At 36.0% G+C, this 13,733-nt stretch overlaps 1 protein-coding gene across 9 annotated transcripts in view; it reads right to left on the bottom strand.

The window, feature by feature from the left end:
• LOC131679497 (solute carrier family 41 member 1) overlaps positions 1–13,733 on the bottom strand; it is a 121,437-nt gene that overhangs the window by 14,695 nt on the left and 93,009 nt on the right. The window lies entirely within an intron of this gene.

Genomic DNA, 13,733 nt, shown 5'->3' with positions numbered 1-13,733 from the left:
CTTTAAAAGTTCAAGTCGATGATATATTTTCCGACCGCGCTGTCTTTCGGCTGCTAGTCATCACCAACTCTGTTTTATGATGGGCAATCGTCTCCGTGTCGAGTGTCTCCTTTTCTAGTGATTGTCCGATTACTTGGAACACCACATCATCCGTGAAGCCGAAAATCGTATATCTCTGGGAAGGTTCAGCTTCAATACTCCATCGTACACTGCGTTCCACAGCGTCGAGTCTAGGAACGTCAGTTGTATCTCTGCTGTCTCCACAGCTCCCACGACCGTTTGGATGGATTTCACTGTAGACCTGCCTATAAGGAAGCCGAATTACATGAGATGCCGTTCTCACGGTCCGCGTACTTCGTTAGCTTGTTCAGGATTACTCCTTCTCTCTAACATTACCAAGGGATATATTGACTACGCTGAAAGATTTCCATGTTGTCCCGGTATCGGAAGCAACATCAGCTTTTGTCGCTTCCAATTATCGGATCGTTTTGAACATATCCGGGCTCTCATGTATCGCTTCACTTTTATGGCTTTCGCCATCTCGATAACCTGTTTGTTGGTAAACCGATCTTCATCTTTGTGATCATACCTAATAATAGATTCATGTTGTGGGGAAAACCTTTCGATGGTGACCTCCATCTATTCCGGGCACCTTTCAGGTGGTGCAGCTGAGCCTTTTATCTTTGTTATGCCAACTTTGTAGGTCTCTCCTAAGGAAATTCGCGTTGGCTTTGTGGTAAGGCTTTCTTGTACAGCTTGACTGCTTTGTTGAGAGCGGTTCTTGCAGCTCGCTTACCTCGAGCCTTCTGACTTCTTTTTAATTTTACATATATTTGACACGGCTCAATGCGTTAGCACAACTGAGCCGTGGAGCGCACCTTGGGGGTCATTTGGTCCGTCTTCTCTCGCGTTTTAGTTTACGTCCATGTCATCATCGGTACTGCATTCATCTTGCTCATCGTCGGATGTTCTTATTTGTTGTTTGTGCTTACGGGTCGCTATTGTAAATTCTTCTTCATCGGTATTAGATTCCTTATTGGTGGTGTTGGTTGTTGGTTTGGAAACATTTGCTGTAATCGTTGTTACTTCGATGTTGATAATGGCAGTTGGTTTAGTGGTACTGGGGCCGATCGTTGTTGAGCTGGTGTTTGTGAATGTCCGGTCTGCAGTCGTTGGTTTACCAACTGGTTGTGGTTTAACATACGATGATTGTATACCGGCTTTGGTCGTATCAGGTGGAATTTCTTTAGCAGTCTCTGCGCAAGGTTTCCCGTGGTGTAGCGGATGATCACAATATTGACAGGTAGGAATCTGTCCTGGGTGCGTGACTAGTGTTCGTTGAGAATATTCTACACCATGAGGTGATTTGCATGTGAAAGTCAAGTAAGAGGGAATAGGTTTTGTCGGACGCATTCTCACCACACGAACTCCGTTGCGGAGTCTTGGGAAGAAGTTCCTCCAACTATCTTCCTTAACACTATTCACCTCTCCGTATTTTGACAGGATTTGTTTGATAGCGAAGGAACTAGTACGTGGTGCCAGGTCATGTCAACATTTATATATGTTGGGATACTGTATAAAATGTCATTACATTCGATGACGTGTTTCATGTTGTTCTGGGAAGCGAATGATTCTACTTGACTAATATTTTTTAACATATTCAGTACCGCATGACGTAAATGGTGGAATTGCACCGCATAAAGTACCGCAAGCTACGTTGAACTTCAAGTTCACCTTCAACATTTGCTCCCCTTCATGAATTGATGGTATTACCGGATATTTCGTGTAGTCAACAGCAACACAGTTTGCCCGCATCGTGATATACTTTTGCTTGGCATTGTCACTCATTGTTTGTTCACGTATCACACACTAGGCAGAAGGAATCAATTTTTGCTAAGCGTCGCGCGGGTAAATTTGATTACTTGCCCTGCTATTGCAGCGGAACGATTTCTAGCTTCTGAACTGAGCGAGATGAGAAACCGAAGTGATCTCCGACTTCTTCTCAAGCTCGGAGGCAACTTATACGTAGATCGATAATCGTCGTATTGCACCCGGCGACCGTTTCTCAGTTTCCCATCCCTTGGTATGGTCGCATTACACGCCTTTGTTAGTAGTGCCGTGAACTCGTTCGCATTTAGGTTGAAGAGGATACCCTGAAATACAAGTTCTTCGACGGACACGTTCCTGTGATAAATCGCTGTTTTCCATCTTCACTCGTTTATTTATCTCCTACATATTCATATTCATGTGTAGTTCATAGTCCTGTTATCAATGCTGTACCAAATCGCTTGGTGGTCGCTGTGGATATATCCTCGCACACTTTTCAGTCCATCTTTCCGGTTACTCCAAGGCTACAAAAATTGACATCGATAATGGATTCCCGGTTCTTCCTGCGGTAAGTGCCGATGATACCATTATTTGTAAGATCTATATTTAGCTTTGCTAGAGCATTAATGATCGCTGATGGCCAGACAAAGTTTTTTTGATTCCAGCGTCTATCTCGAAAATTTCGCATGTTTCTGGTTCTTGGAATATTTCAGAATTAATGTCTCTTCGGCTTCTTGGAAAACGGCTTATTCAATTTTCACAAGCTTAGCCTTAAATGGAAGGTTTGGTAGCAGATTCATAAGAATCGCACATATGGCTGCGGAAATACGGTATGAATACTAAGATCCCATATGAAATCTTTAAATGTCAAAAACCTTTCGGTAAAGCTCATGTATATTGAATATTGAATCATATATAAATCTCCAGGAGTCTGATTTGAATTCAGATTGTTTCCTTATCGAAATTATTTTCGAATGCAACGATCGATTATGTCTCTATCGACTGTTGCGTTTAAAATGGAATCGATTCAGAAGTCGGTCTGTATTAGCCTTTCCATGAGATGTTTGTTTGATAATACACAGATGGGTCCTTCCTTCCGCGACCAGCAAACGTTTCATTCGATGTTGGACTGGATCGATGATCTCATTTAAACTTCACATTTACCCGAGAATGGTCAAAATAAAAATTATCATGGGATGGTAATTTCTAAAACTACCATAATAGTTTTCAGTTACGTAAAGCAAAATCTGGAAGCTATTGTTGTTCTATAAAACGTGACAATTTTTTGAATTTTGGTTATTTTAAAAAAATTATTTGCCCCCTGATTTTTTTCAGCGATTTTGAAGGGGGGGGTGACATAATTTTTAAAAAATATTTGTGATGGCCTAATTGATAACTATATTTGAGCCGCGATTCAACTGCGTGGCGTTTGCAGCCAAACGTTCATCAATCGACAAATTCGAGGCACCTGACAAAAATTTGCGATAATTGAAGGCCTTCTTTGGTGTTAATTGTCTCCCGAACCGCGTAAATTATTCCTATGCTGAAATCCGGAAAGTGGTGTGAATGGGAACACATGGGCCACATGCGTTTCAACGACGTAACCGTTGAACTGCTTTGCGGCGGGAGTTTACCGGATCAAAAACGCGAAGGAAATTTTTGTGTTGCCAGCGCATTAATTTTAGCGAATCCGATTCTGATCGTTCCATTTTTACACAACTCTAGAAAGTTAAAAATGTTGAGACTTTCATGAACGTTTGTGATCACTGGCACCGTCGCAAAGTGCGGCAAGAAGCTACTTTCGACGATCAAAACCTCTAGCGATCTGGGTATAAATCTTGGAGGACTGGTGTCTTCAGCAAAGTATCTTAGATAAAAATGGGCATTATTTTGATAACTTTCTTTTTCATCTAGATGAATAGAAACTGTTTTAGATCAGTTTTAGTTTTTGACTGGAGTGTCCTATCAAGAAACTTGGTTTGTTTTGCTATTTTTAACACATGCACAAAACACATTTATAGTCTATAACTTCTATAGATGGTGCCACATGACATTTTTTTAAAATACATTAGAAAATTAATTTTGGAATTTTGTTTATGTAAAAAGGTTTGGAAAAATTTGTGTTATTGCCGAATCAAGGAAAATATACAACAATAAAATAGGATGCAAAGAGTGATAAATGGTACTATATGACATTTCACTTTAAAACCACGAAGAACAAAAAAGTGGGACTTGTTTTCTACACACACATGAAATAAATATAAATATGTGAAATAGTCCCTAGTTCTCTTGAAGATTTTTAAGTAATTCAAAAAGTGTGGTAAGGTGGGGTAAATCCGACCTAGTAAATGGTTTTGGCTATAAAATGCTCATTTTACATCGGATCAAGTCGTTTTATATACCAAATTAAAGGTTCGACTTCTAGAGAACTTTCTATGCGTAGCATTTTATTCGCATGTTTAGAAAATTTGGAGATACAAGCGTTTTACGAAATAGTTCATTTTTGCTGTTTTCAAAAATGGTGGGGTAAATCCGACCCCCTATGTTTTTGGTTGATTTAGTACATATTACCCAAATTTTAGGGTTGTTCAATGATAAATCTATGAATTTTATGGTTTTGAATTGTAACCTAAAGAAAATGGAATTCATTGTCTATCTTAGAATGTCACGAGCAATAGCACGTAAAGATATTCTCATTTGCATCGGAGCAATTGCTCGACGAATATTATATTTATTATGTTTTTGTTTTTTTCGTTTGTAATTATGAACAATAGTGCAAAAAAAATAATAAATGATAATAATAAAAATATTTTTCAATTTGATAAATAAACATCTTCTTAGCAAAAAAGCAATCGGATTTACCCCACTATTTAGAGGTCAAATTTGTCCCACAGCGTCATTTTTCATTACGATTGGATTAAAAAAAATATGAAAGAAGTTGGACTAAATTCATCTATGCACTTTGTAGGACTTTATTCGAGGAATTTAAATCCACTTACATTTGTTATGCAATCACTTTAACAATCAGAAATATCCTGAAGTCAATTATGCACGGAAATCAAATCAAAAGTTGTAAAAACAAACTTAATGTAGACATATAAAATACTGTCATGCCACCACTATGATTATTTTCGATGCTCTACACGACAACATTGATATTAGTTCGCATAGTGCTTCCGATTTTCGATAACAGAGGGGGTCGGCTTTACCCAACGGTCGGATTTGCCCCACCTTATCTATCTATCTATCTATCTATCTATCTATCTATATATATATAAAAGTCAAAGTTTGTATGTATATGATTTATAGACTCCCAAACGGCTTAACCGATTTCCGTAAAAATTTGCACACAGTAGGTATTTGGTATGGGGCGTGTTTGTGTGCTATTAGTTGGAGATTATCTGTCCGCCAGATGGCGCTTTGGAACAAATTGTGTTTTCCTCCTATTTCGCAGAGTGTCGCAGCAACGCGCGATGGGTATTAGCTAGTCCTATATATTTTCTTATTTTTTTATTCAAATATAATATTTCAGATTGTGGATAAAAGCATATTAAACACGCTCTTTAGAAAGTTTTATGAAATGAGTTTTACTAATACAAATTCACACATTCCTCCTAATAACAATTAATGAGCAACTCTATTTATAATATATGAATTTGTTTCCATGATGGTTTATTACCTTATGGCGTTAGGAGCTAGTTTAAGGTTATGCTTAAACTAGCTCCTAACGCTTAAAGATTAGGGTTTTAACTAGCCGCACATAAATTTATTGCCCAATAATTGCGGAATTCTAAAAAAGGTTATTTATCGTAGAAAAAAATCATTTTCACCTATCCCAAATGACTGTAGAAAAAAGACCCGCTTTACCCCACTGTTTAAAAAATTGAATGCTTCAACTATTCACAAACAAAATTCCAGTTGCTGCCATCTGCCGCTTCGCAAGTTATTAAAATTTTTGAAGAAAATATTTTTTTCATTATTTATGATGAAATGTCTTTGTAACATTTATCACTCTTTGCAACCTATTTTACTATTGTTTATTTTCAACGATTCGGCAATGAAATAAGGTTCAACATAAATACATTCTACATAAAAAATATCAAAATCCATTTTCTCGTGCATTTTTTTAAATGTCATGTAGTGTAATCTAGACGGGTTATAGACTACACCTAAAACAAAAATCTCTTGCAATAATTGCAAGCGACAATCACTTAGCATTAGCATCGCTTGCAATTTTGCAGTTAAAGCCGCTTGCAATTTTTGCAAGCATATGAAATTACTTCATCTCTTGCTATACGTACATACATACTACATACGTTTCTTCAACACACTGTCAAAGGATTACCACCACATTCACGTGCCTATGCTGGGTGTTATAGCAACGCACGCCGAGGTTTTATTTACCGTCTGCTTTTTATTCCTTCCTCACCAACATCTTCAAACGCGGTATTGTGGGTTATTCATTACATACGAGACTGCATCGAAATGCGGATGTGCTAATTGTACGACTGTTGACATCTTATTTTTACGCGCATGAACAGATCAATGCTTATAGTCTGTGCTACGATGCGCAAGGTCATGAGTTCAAATCTGGGTGGCGTTCTTTGCTTTTTTATTAATCATGAAATCATCCAAGAGTTTATATATGACTTTTATTCACTCATGGCTATCTGATAGCATGGTTGGATGTATAAAGTATTGGTTAGTGATCTGTTTGTGCGGGTCTCATTTTTCAATGCCCAGCGGTCTTTTTTTATCTAACGCATATTGGTCACCAATACACATACATTGCTAATACATAGGCAAAATTCGTTTTTTTTCTGTTTCTTGCACTACATGCAAGGAAGCTTCTTGCAATTTTTGCACATTACCAGAACGCTTGCAATTTTCGCTCGTATTTATTTCATTAATGTAAGCGAATCTTACCGGGTACGTTTTGGGTGTATAAGTGTCTTTGGTGTATGTTTTGAAAATAGCAAAACAAGCAACTTTAGCGAAAAAAAAGGTTCTTGATAGGACGTCTCTAGCAAAAGATTGAACTGATCTAGATCAGTTTATACTTATCTAGATAAAAACTGAAATCTTCAGCATTCGATAAAAACCAAAGTGAGCATTATCATTTTTATCTAAGATACTTTGCTGAAGACACTAATCCTCCAGGATACATACTCAGAGCGATAGAGGTTTTGATCGTCGAAAGTAGCATCCTGCTCCACTGTGCATCGGAGTTTATAGAGACTCATGGCTTTACTAATTTTGAGGATTAGTAGGAAATTCTATTAATTTGTATCATGAGAAGGATTGATCTTTGCGCTAAATTAATTTCTTGTCAATTATCCTAAGTCCAAGTCTATTCTAGAAACATTTCAATAAGAGCAAGATTTTGACTTTAAAAATGTTTTACTCCGCTATCTAAACTTATCTAATATATATTTATATCAATTAAATTTGTCTCTTGTCAAATAATTTTGGATAAAACAAACAACTTGTTTTGAACTACAATGATTGATTTGTTGTGTTATTTGTTGATACATACTTTCAATTGAATGCTCAACCAAATCAGAAGCTCATGGCTTAAAAATTGATAGCAAACAGTGTTATTGTTTATCAATAGGCAGTGTATAATTGAAATAATGCGCAAAATTAAAAGGCCCATAGAAAACTTTTGTTTATTGTAGAGGCTTTAACCTTAGGGTCATTCGTCTCTTTCGGGTTAAAAAATTTATAACCCTATGCGCAAAGTTGGTGAGCTGCTTGGAAGGCATTCGATTTACCAACTACGCTCTGCTAGCCCCCTCCAAAACTGATAAAAACCATATAAAATACACTTTCTAAGGAAAGCCAAATTTTGATAATCTGAAAAATTACAGGAGTTGTTGATTTTTTTTCCAATTTACTCTATACTTCCGAAAATTCAGTAAAAAGGATAGGATTTTCATCCATAAATAAAATTACTTCATTCACGAGCTAGTTATTATGGAGTCAAAACTTCTCAAACGGGCTACCCAAATTTGCTAAGATTACAATTTCAATGGAGGATCCAATTTGGCATTGCAAAATCAAATCCAGATTGGCCTAGCGAAAAAAACTGGCCATTATATTGACATTTGGAGCTTTTAGCCTGTTTATTTTAAAAAATTTACTATGGAGACCTTATTGACTGATTTTAACGAACCAATACCAATACAGTTGTCATAAAACACAGATTGTTCGTGATTTTACTATTTACTACTTTTGTATTTTTTTTTTAACAATTGTGTATATCAAAATGAAATTAAAAGGCTTCAGGATCTCTTATTAGATCTAAAAAACGCATAACCTACTTTTAGTACCTAACAAAATTCCACCGAGAAAAAAAAGGCCTGTTGATAGATGTCTGTTGCAGATTACCAAACGATAATGACAACCTACAACTTTGAATTCATAGCGATGACACAGACATATTTATACATGAATCGATTGCAATAAATCTAGGATACAATCTATGAAAAGAAAAGATTTCCGAAATTCATTGGAAATATTTCATTCCTTTGAAATTAAAGATTTTGGCTGAAAAGTAAAAATCTTAATTTCTTTATAAATCTATGATATTTTTTGTATTTTTCTAATAAATAAAAAACTTACAAGTTACAGGCTGAATAATTGTCACCATGCTTGCTAGTCCCGCTTCTATTCATTATCGTTTGGGTCGCGGAAACGGAAGCTGATTACGGCTGCAATCCGCTGTTCAAAATCCATACGCCGCGACGTTCGGCGTGGAATAACTTAGTTACAAATGGAGGGCCATTTTTTGTCTGTGACATATTGTTAGGTACTAAAATAAGAGTAGAGTGGGGTCAAGTAGGTCAGTTTTTTGGTGAGCTTTTTATGCTTTTATGCATGGCTAAATATTTGTCAAGCTAAATCCAATAAAACGAAGGTACTTTTTTCGTAGGTTTTAAAAACTGGAGGTACGATAGGTCATTCATTTATTCGAGCTTAAATAAAACAATGTATACACCAAGAAAATCGGTTCAATTTTTTTTGAAGAGTATGAACACAGCAGAATTTAAAAAAATTAATAACACAAATAGTAAATGCAATCCACTGATGTCATCAGGTAAGAAAAGATGAAGTAGCAAATTATGTGAAAAATCATGCAACCGCGAAAAGAAATGTTGAAAAAACATGTTTTTCAGCAGCTGCGTCAGGTTTTGTGCTTGCAAATGACTTTTTCGGTGTACTCGTCGTAGCCAGAGTGTGGAATTGAAGTTGTGCATTCCGGCCCACGTGGTCGCTTAGCTGTGCGACGATCACCTTTGTACTTCGGAGCGGTTTTTTGGATTCCTTTTCCTCTTTTTATCGATCATTTTTTTAATTATCTGCTTCAACAACACTTTAAATTATTATGTTTTTAATTCACGCGAAATATCTGACCCGCTTTCATGTATGACGACGATTACTTACAATTATCCTGTCAAAAAAAATTAAATTTACATTATAGTAGTGACCTATAGTGCCCCAAACGGCTCACCTATCGTATCCCCGAACACATGTTTAATGTTGACGCTCGATTTTTTTTTTCAAAAACGAAAATATCGAAAAGCCAACGCAATACTCGTGTTCAGCATTAATTTTTAAGAAGTAAGAAAAATCTCACTTCACATTTTTTTACATTGATTATCCATGGTTTTCAACCTATTTCGTTCCATGTACCCCTTTCCGAACATTGATCACCATGATATACCCTTTTCTGAAAATTGTTTACCAACTTTACTCTTTCAGAAAAAAAATGATTTTCAATTGGATGAAAACCATAATTTTACAACCAGAGATCTGTTCCTGAGCACTCTCAGGGAGCATCTCAATTCATTAAACACTGAAACAAATATAAAAACAAATATCGGACGTTAATGTTAGTACAACAAATACAATTTTGGCCCACATAATTAACCCCCTACATTAGCCAAATTTACCCCTGGGGGTGAATTCACTCCCGGTTGAAAACCACTGGATTAAATGTACTATACTGAGGACGAAATTCAATGTGTTTTCGCAGAATAACGCGCTAAAACATAAGCGACGCCGTAACTAATACTGCTGATCCAAGGTAACAGCCGAAATGACAGTCGTCAATGATGTTCTCTACCATATATCTAATTCAAGCAACACGAGCGACCTCTGTAATAATATAGCAAAGATAATGCCCTGTACCTATCGTACCCGCACCTACTAGACCCTATTCTACTCTAGTAGGTATATGTGTTTTTGAGGCCCAGAACTGCTTTTTATTTAATTTTGTTTTGTAACGATTGTTTAAAAAATATACAAAATAGGAACTTTTTGGATGTGAAATCACGAACAAGCTGTGTCTTACGGCAATTTCATTGCTGGTTGGTTTGTTAAAATCGGTCAATTAGGTAGTCCGCAGTAATTTTCTAAAAACTAAAAAATAATAGGCTTCAAGTGTCAATATTATGGTCGATTTTTTCGCAAAACTCGTCTGGATTTGATTTTGCAATGTCAAATAATACCATTAAACTTGATCTTCCATCGAAATTGTAATTTCACCTAATTTGAGTGACGTTTGAGAAATTTTGCCTCTGTTAATTGGTTGTGACTATATGGTGTTAATCACGAAACCAATAAATTATACATTAGTGGTCAACGGCTTTGCTTCGTCTATTTATATTATTTTTGTAAAGATTTTTCTTACAAATAAATACTTGAAATTATGTTCTTTTGGATACACCTTGGCTGGTTTGGTTAGAGTTTAATGAATGTATGTGTGAATACCTTCCTAAGCAGCTTCCAGGTAGAACTTTTAAATTCACATGTAAAAGATGTCGAATATTCTAAAAAGCTGACATTTTTTCGTGGTTGGCAATACATTGAAACAACAACAAAGCAGTATTTTATTGCTGTTCAATGAGGTCAAACATTGCGTAACGCACATATTTGAAATCGATTTACATTTTTTTGCACCAAATCATTGTTTTACGACTCCATCAACTGTATGCAAGGTATATCACAAGTTTCATGTTACTTTTGCTTCAACGAAATAATCACGACAGATTGGATCGTTGCGTAGAGCTTTGTGTGCAGTTTTAACCCTTGGATACACATTTTCGGAATCCAGAGAAAAACTTCCGTGGCTTTCCCTCCGAAGGTTTGATGAAGGCTGCAGCTGCCGAGTAGTGTGGATACACAAATATTCTCCTGCGGGTTACACACCTTGAAAAAAATCGTGTAAATTTACGTCTCCTGACCACGACATATACAAGCATCAAAAACGACATAGTTTTACGTTTGATTTTAATTTTACATGTCGTTGAATTTTGCGAGTCACGTAATTTTACTCCACATATGGCGTTTGTTTAAAATGTTGAAGGGTGTAATTTTATGGCACTGCGCGTGGAAAGTACATCTTTCATGTAAAATTAAACAGAACGCGGTTATATTTCGTCAATTACGGTTTGCTAGATTGTGGCAAGTTAGGAATTACGTCAATGATAAAATTCAGATTTTTTGGTGTATACTCTTTCTCTTTTGAATGGCAAGCCGTTACACAATGACTGGCCCCAAACTGAAAAAAGACGGTCAAAAATCGTTCCTGAGTTTCAAAGATGTTTTCAAGCTTTGATGTCTTCGGAAAAGTTTCCTAGAATTGCATCTTGCGTCTTTTAGGATAGGTGCCTTAATTTTTCTTAAGGTGCAACTGTCGTTTAAAAAATATTTTTTTAATAACAAAAAAAAAATGCTCGGAAACTTGTACAGCAATTTATTTTGAACACCATGGTGAAAATATCTGCTACCTATATATTTTTACCTAAGAGATAATTACGTTGCACTTTAAAATAAGTTTTTTCAACTTTTTTTCCAGTCCTTAGTTTTCGCTTTTTTGGTATTTTCTAGAAAGTCTTAGATATCGTCAAAACACATAACTTTTCCGAAGACTCCCAAGATGACTTCTGCTTCGGGAAATAAATCGATTTTTCTGTAAAAATAGCTCCTTAAGAAAAATTAAGATGTAGGATGCAATCCTAGGAAACATTTCTGAAGACATCAAAGCATGAAAACATCTGTGAAAAACTTTTGACCGTTTTTTTTCATTTTGGGACCACTGTGCGGCGTTCTGACTGGCCACCATGGTACGTTCTTGGCTCGAGACGCGCGCCTCAGTTAGAAATCTTTTCATGGCAATATTCACGTTCCCAGAACGTTTCGGGTTGCACTGTACATGTGTACAAATCTCAAGAACGTATTTCACGGCTTGATCTGTTGAGGCTAAAGCTAATCTAATAGCCAGAGAAAACGGTGAAAAACGAAAACTTTTGGTTAACATTGTTAAAGTCACATTTTAGTCCGCCATATTAGAATTGCCAACTTAAAATATCTTGAAAACTATCACATTTCGGAAGATTTTGATTTAAGGAACTTTGATTTGAAACGTCATTTAGAATCATATTCCTTCACAAAATTTCAGTTTTGTCTGTCAATTAGTTTGAATTTTCAAAAAATGTTTAAGGCTATCGTTAAAAAACTTGATGCACATGATGCGTTTGCATTTAAAATGTTTCCTCGCTTTCTAGGATTTTGTGACAAAAAAATATGAAAATTATTTTTATATCTTTGTAATTTTTTAAGATAAATGTTGTGCTTTTGTGAAAAATGTGGCAACTTTTTTTCCAGTGTACATTTTTTCGCATTGAAGTGTTCTTTCCGTGTAAATCTTTGTCGGATAGCTCTGCGGCATAAAGTTCAGGTTACTTTGTTCACGTAGTATATGAATGACCCCTTTGTTGTATTGTGACCCAAAACGGTCAGTTTGAGCGATGTTTAATGTTTTTCTTGAAATTTGAAAATAGGTTTGGCCACGTATGCCCCGACATTGTATGGCAATACGTCAAATGTTACAAGGATAGGCAGTGTTCGATTGGATCATTTTTTGACAGCTAAACCCGAATCCGATTGACCTAAAATGGAGTCTCGGTAGTTTTCTTTCTAAGTTTTTCTAATTGAGACCACAATAATTGTAAAAATAATAAAATTTATAATACGTTGCGTGATTACTCAAGGCTATGTATATATTTGAATCCACAAAATTTGAGAAGATTAAAAGTAACGGCTCTTAATTACAAATTTGCCGAGTGCCCCGAACTTTGGAATGCCACTAAAGCTATTTGCATTAAATCCAAAGGGTAATGCATTTTGTCAATTTATCTTCTGGTTCTTCAGGCAACACCAACATAACAGCAATTAGATCCCGTCCAGGTATATGGAAGCACTGTACTAGGAGGAAGGGATTCCTGAATAAATCTTTTTTATTCGTTGGTTTATTTTTCTGCTAGCAAATTGCTCACATTCACATAAAGTGTACCTGTTAGGGAGTGACATTTGTTCGTTGGGTAAAATTTGAAACATCTTTGTTAATTAAGAAATCCAGTCTCAAACTCCTAGCATAAATAAAGCGCATACTGAATTTCTCTCAAACATTGTCATACCGAAGCACACTTCATGATCAGAAGTCAAGTACGCTGTTCTCCTCGTTAGCTAACCATTGTTCAGTAACCGTCACATTGTCGCTTACATGATAATCATCGCGCACAGGAATGACATTATTCATTTCGATGTAGCAAAGGGTTTATCTTTTTAAATATGATGCTAATTACGGAAGTTGGACCTTAAATTGCTCAATTAGGTGTGCTTACTGATGATGGTTGGAAACAATGACGTATGATCAATTATAACCTGTGTATAGCTAGAAAAAAACAAACAATACCGGGTGCGATAGTTTCGTACATAAAATACGCAGATAATAATCCATCGAAAGCGGTTCAGTTGCCTACGACAGTAGCAGCAGCAGGTGAACATTTTGAACAGACATATAACAAAATACAGTGCACATAACAAAATGTAAGGAAAAT

This window comes from Topomyia yanbarensis, chromosome 1 (assembly GCF_030247195.1).
Source record: "Topomyia yanbarensis strain Yona2022 chromosome 1, ASM3024719v1, whole genome shotgun sequence".
NCBI classification, from domain to species: domain Eukaryota; kingdom Metazoa; phylum Arthropoda; class Insecta; order Diptera; family Culicidae; genus Topomyia; species Topomyia yanbarensis.
The sequence above is the reverse complement of the archived record's forward strand: the minus strand, read 5'-3'. Positions and strand labels throughout refer to the sequence as shown.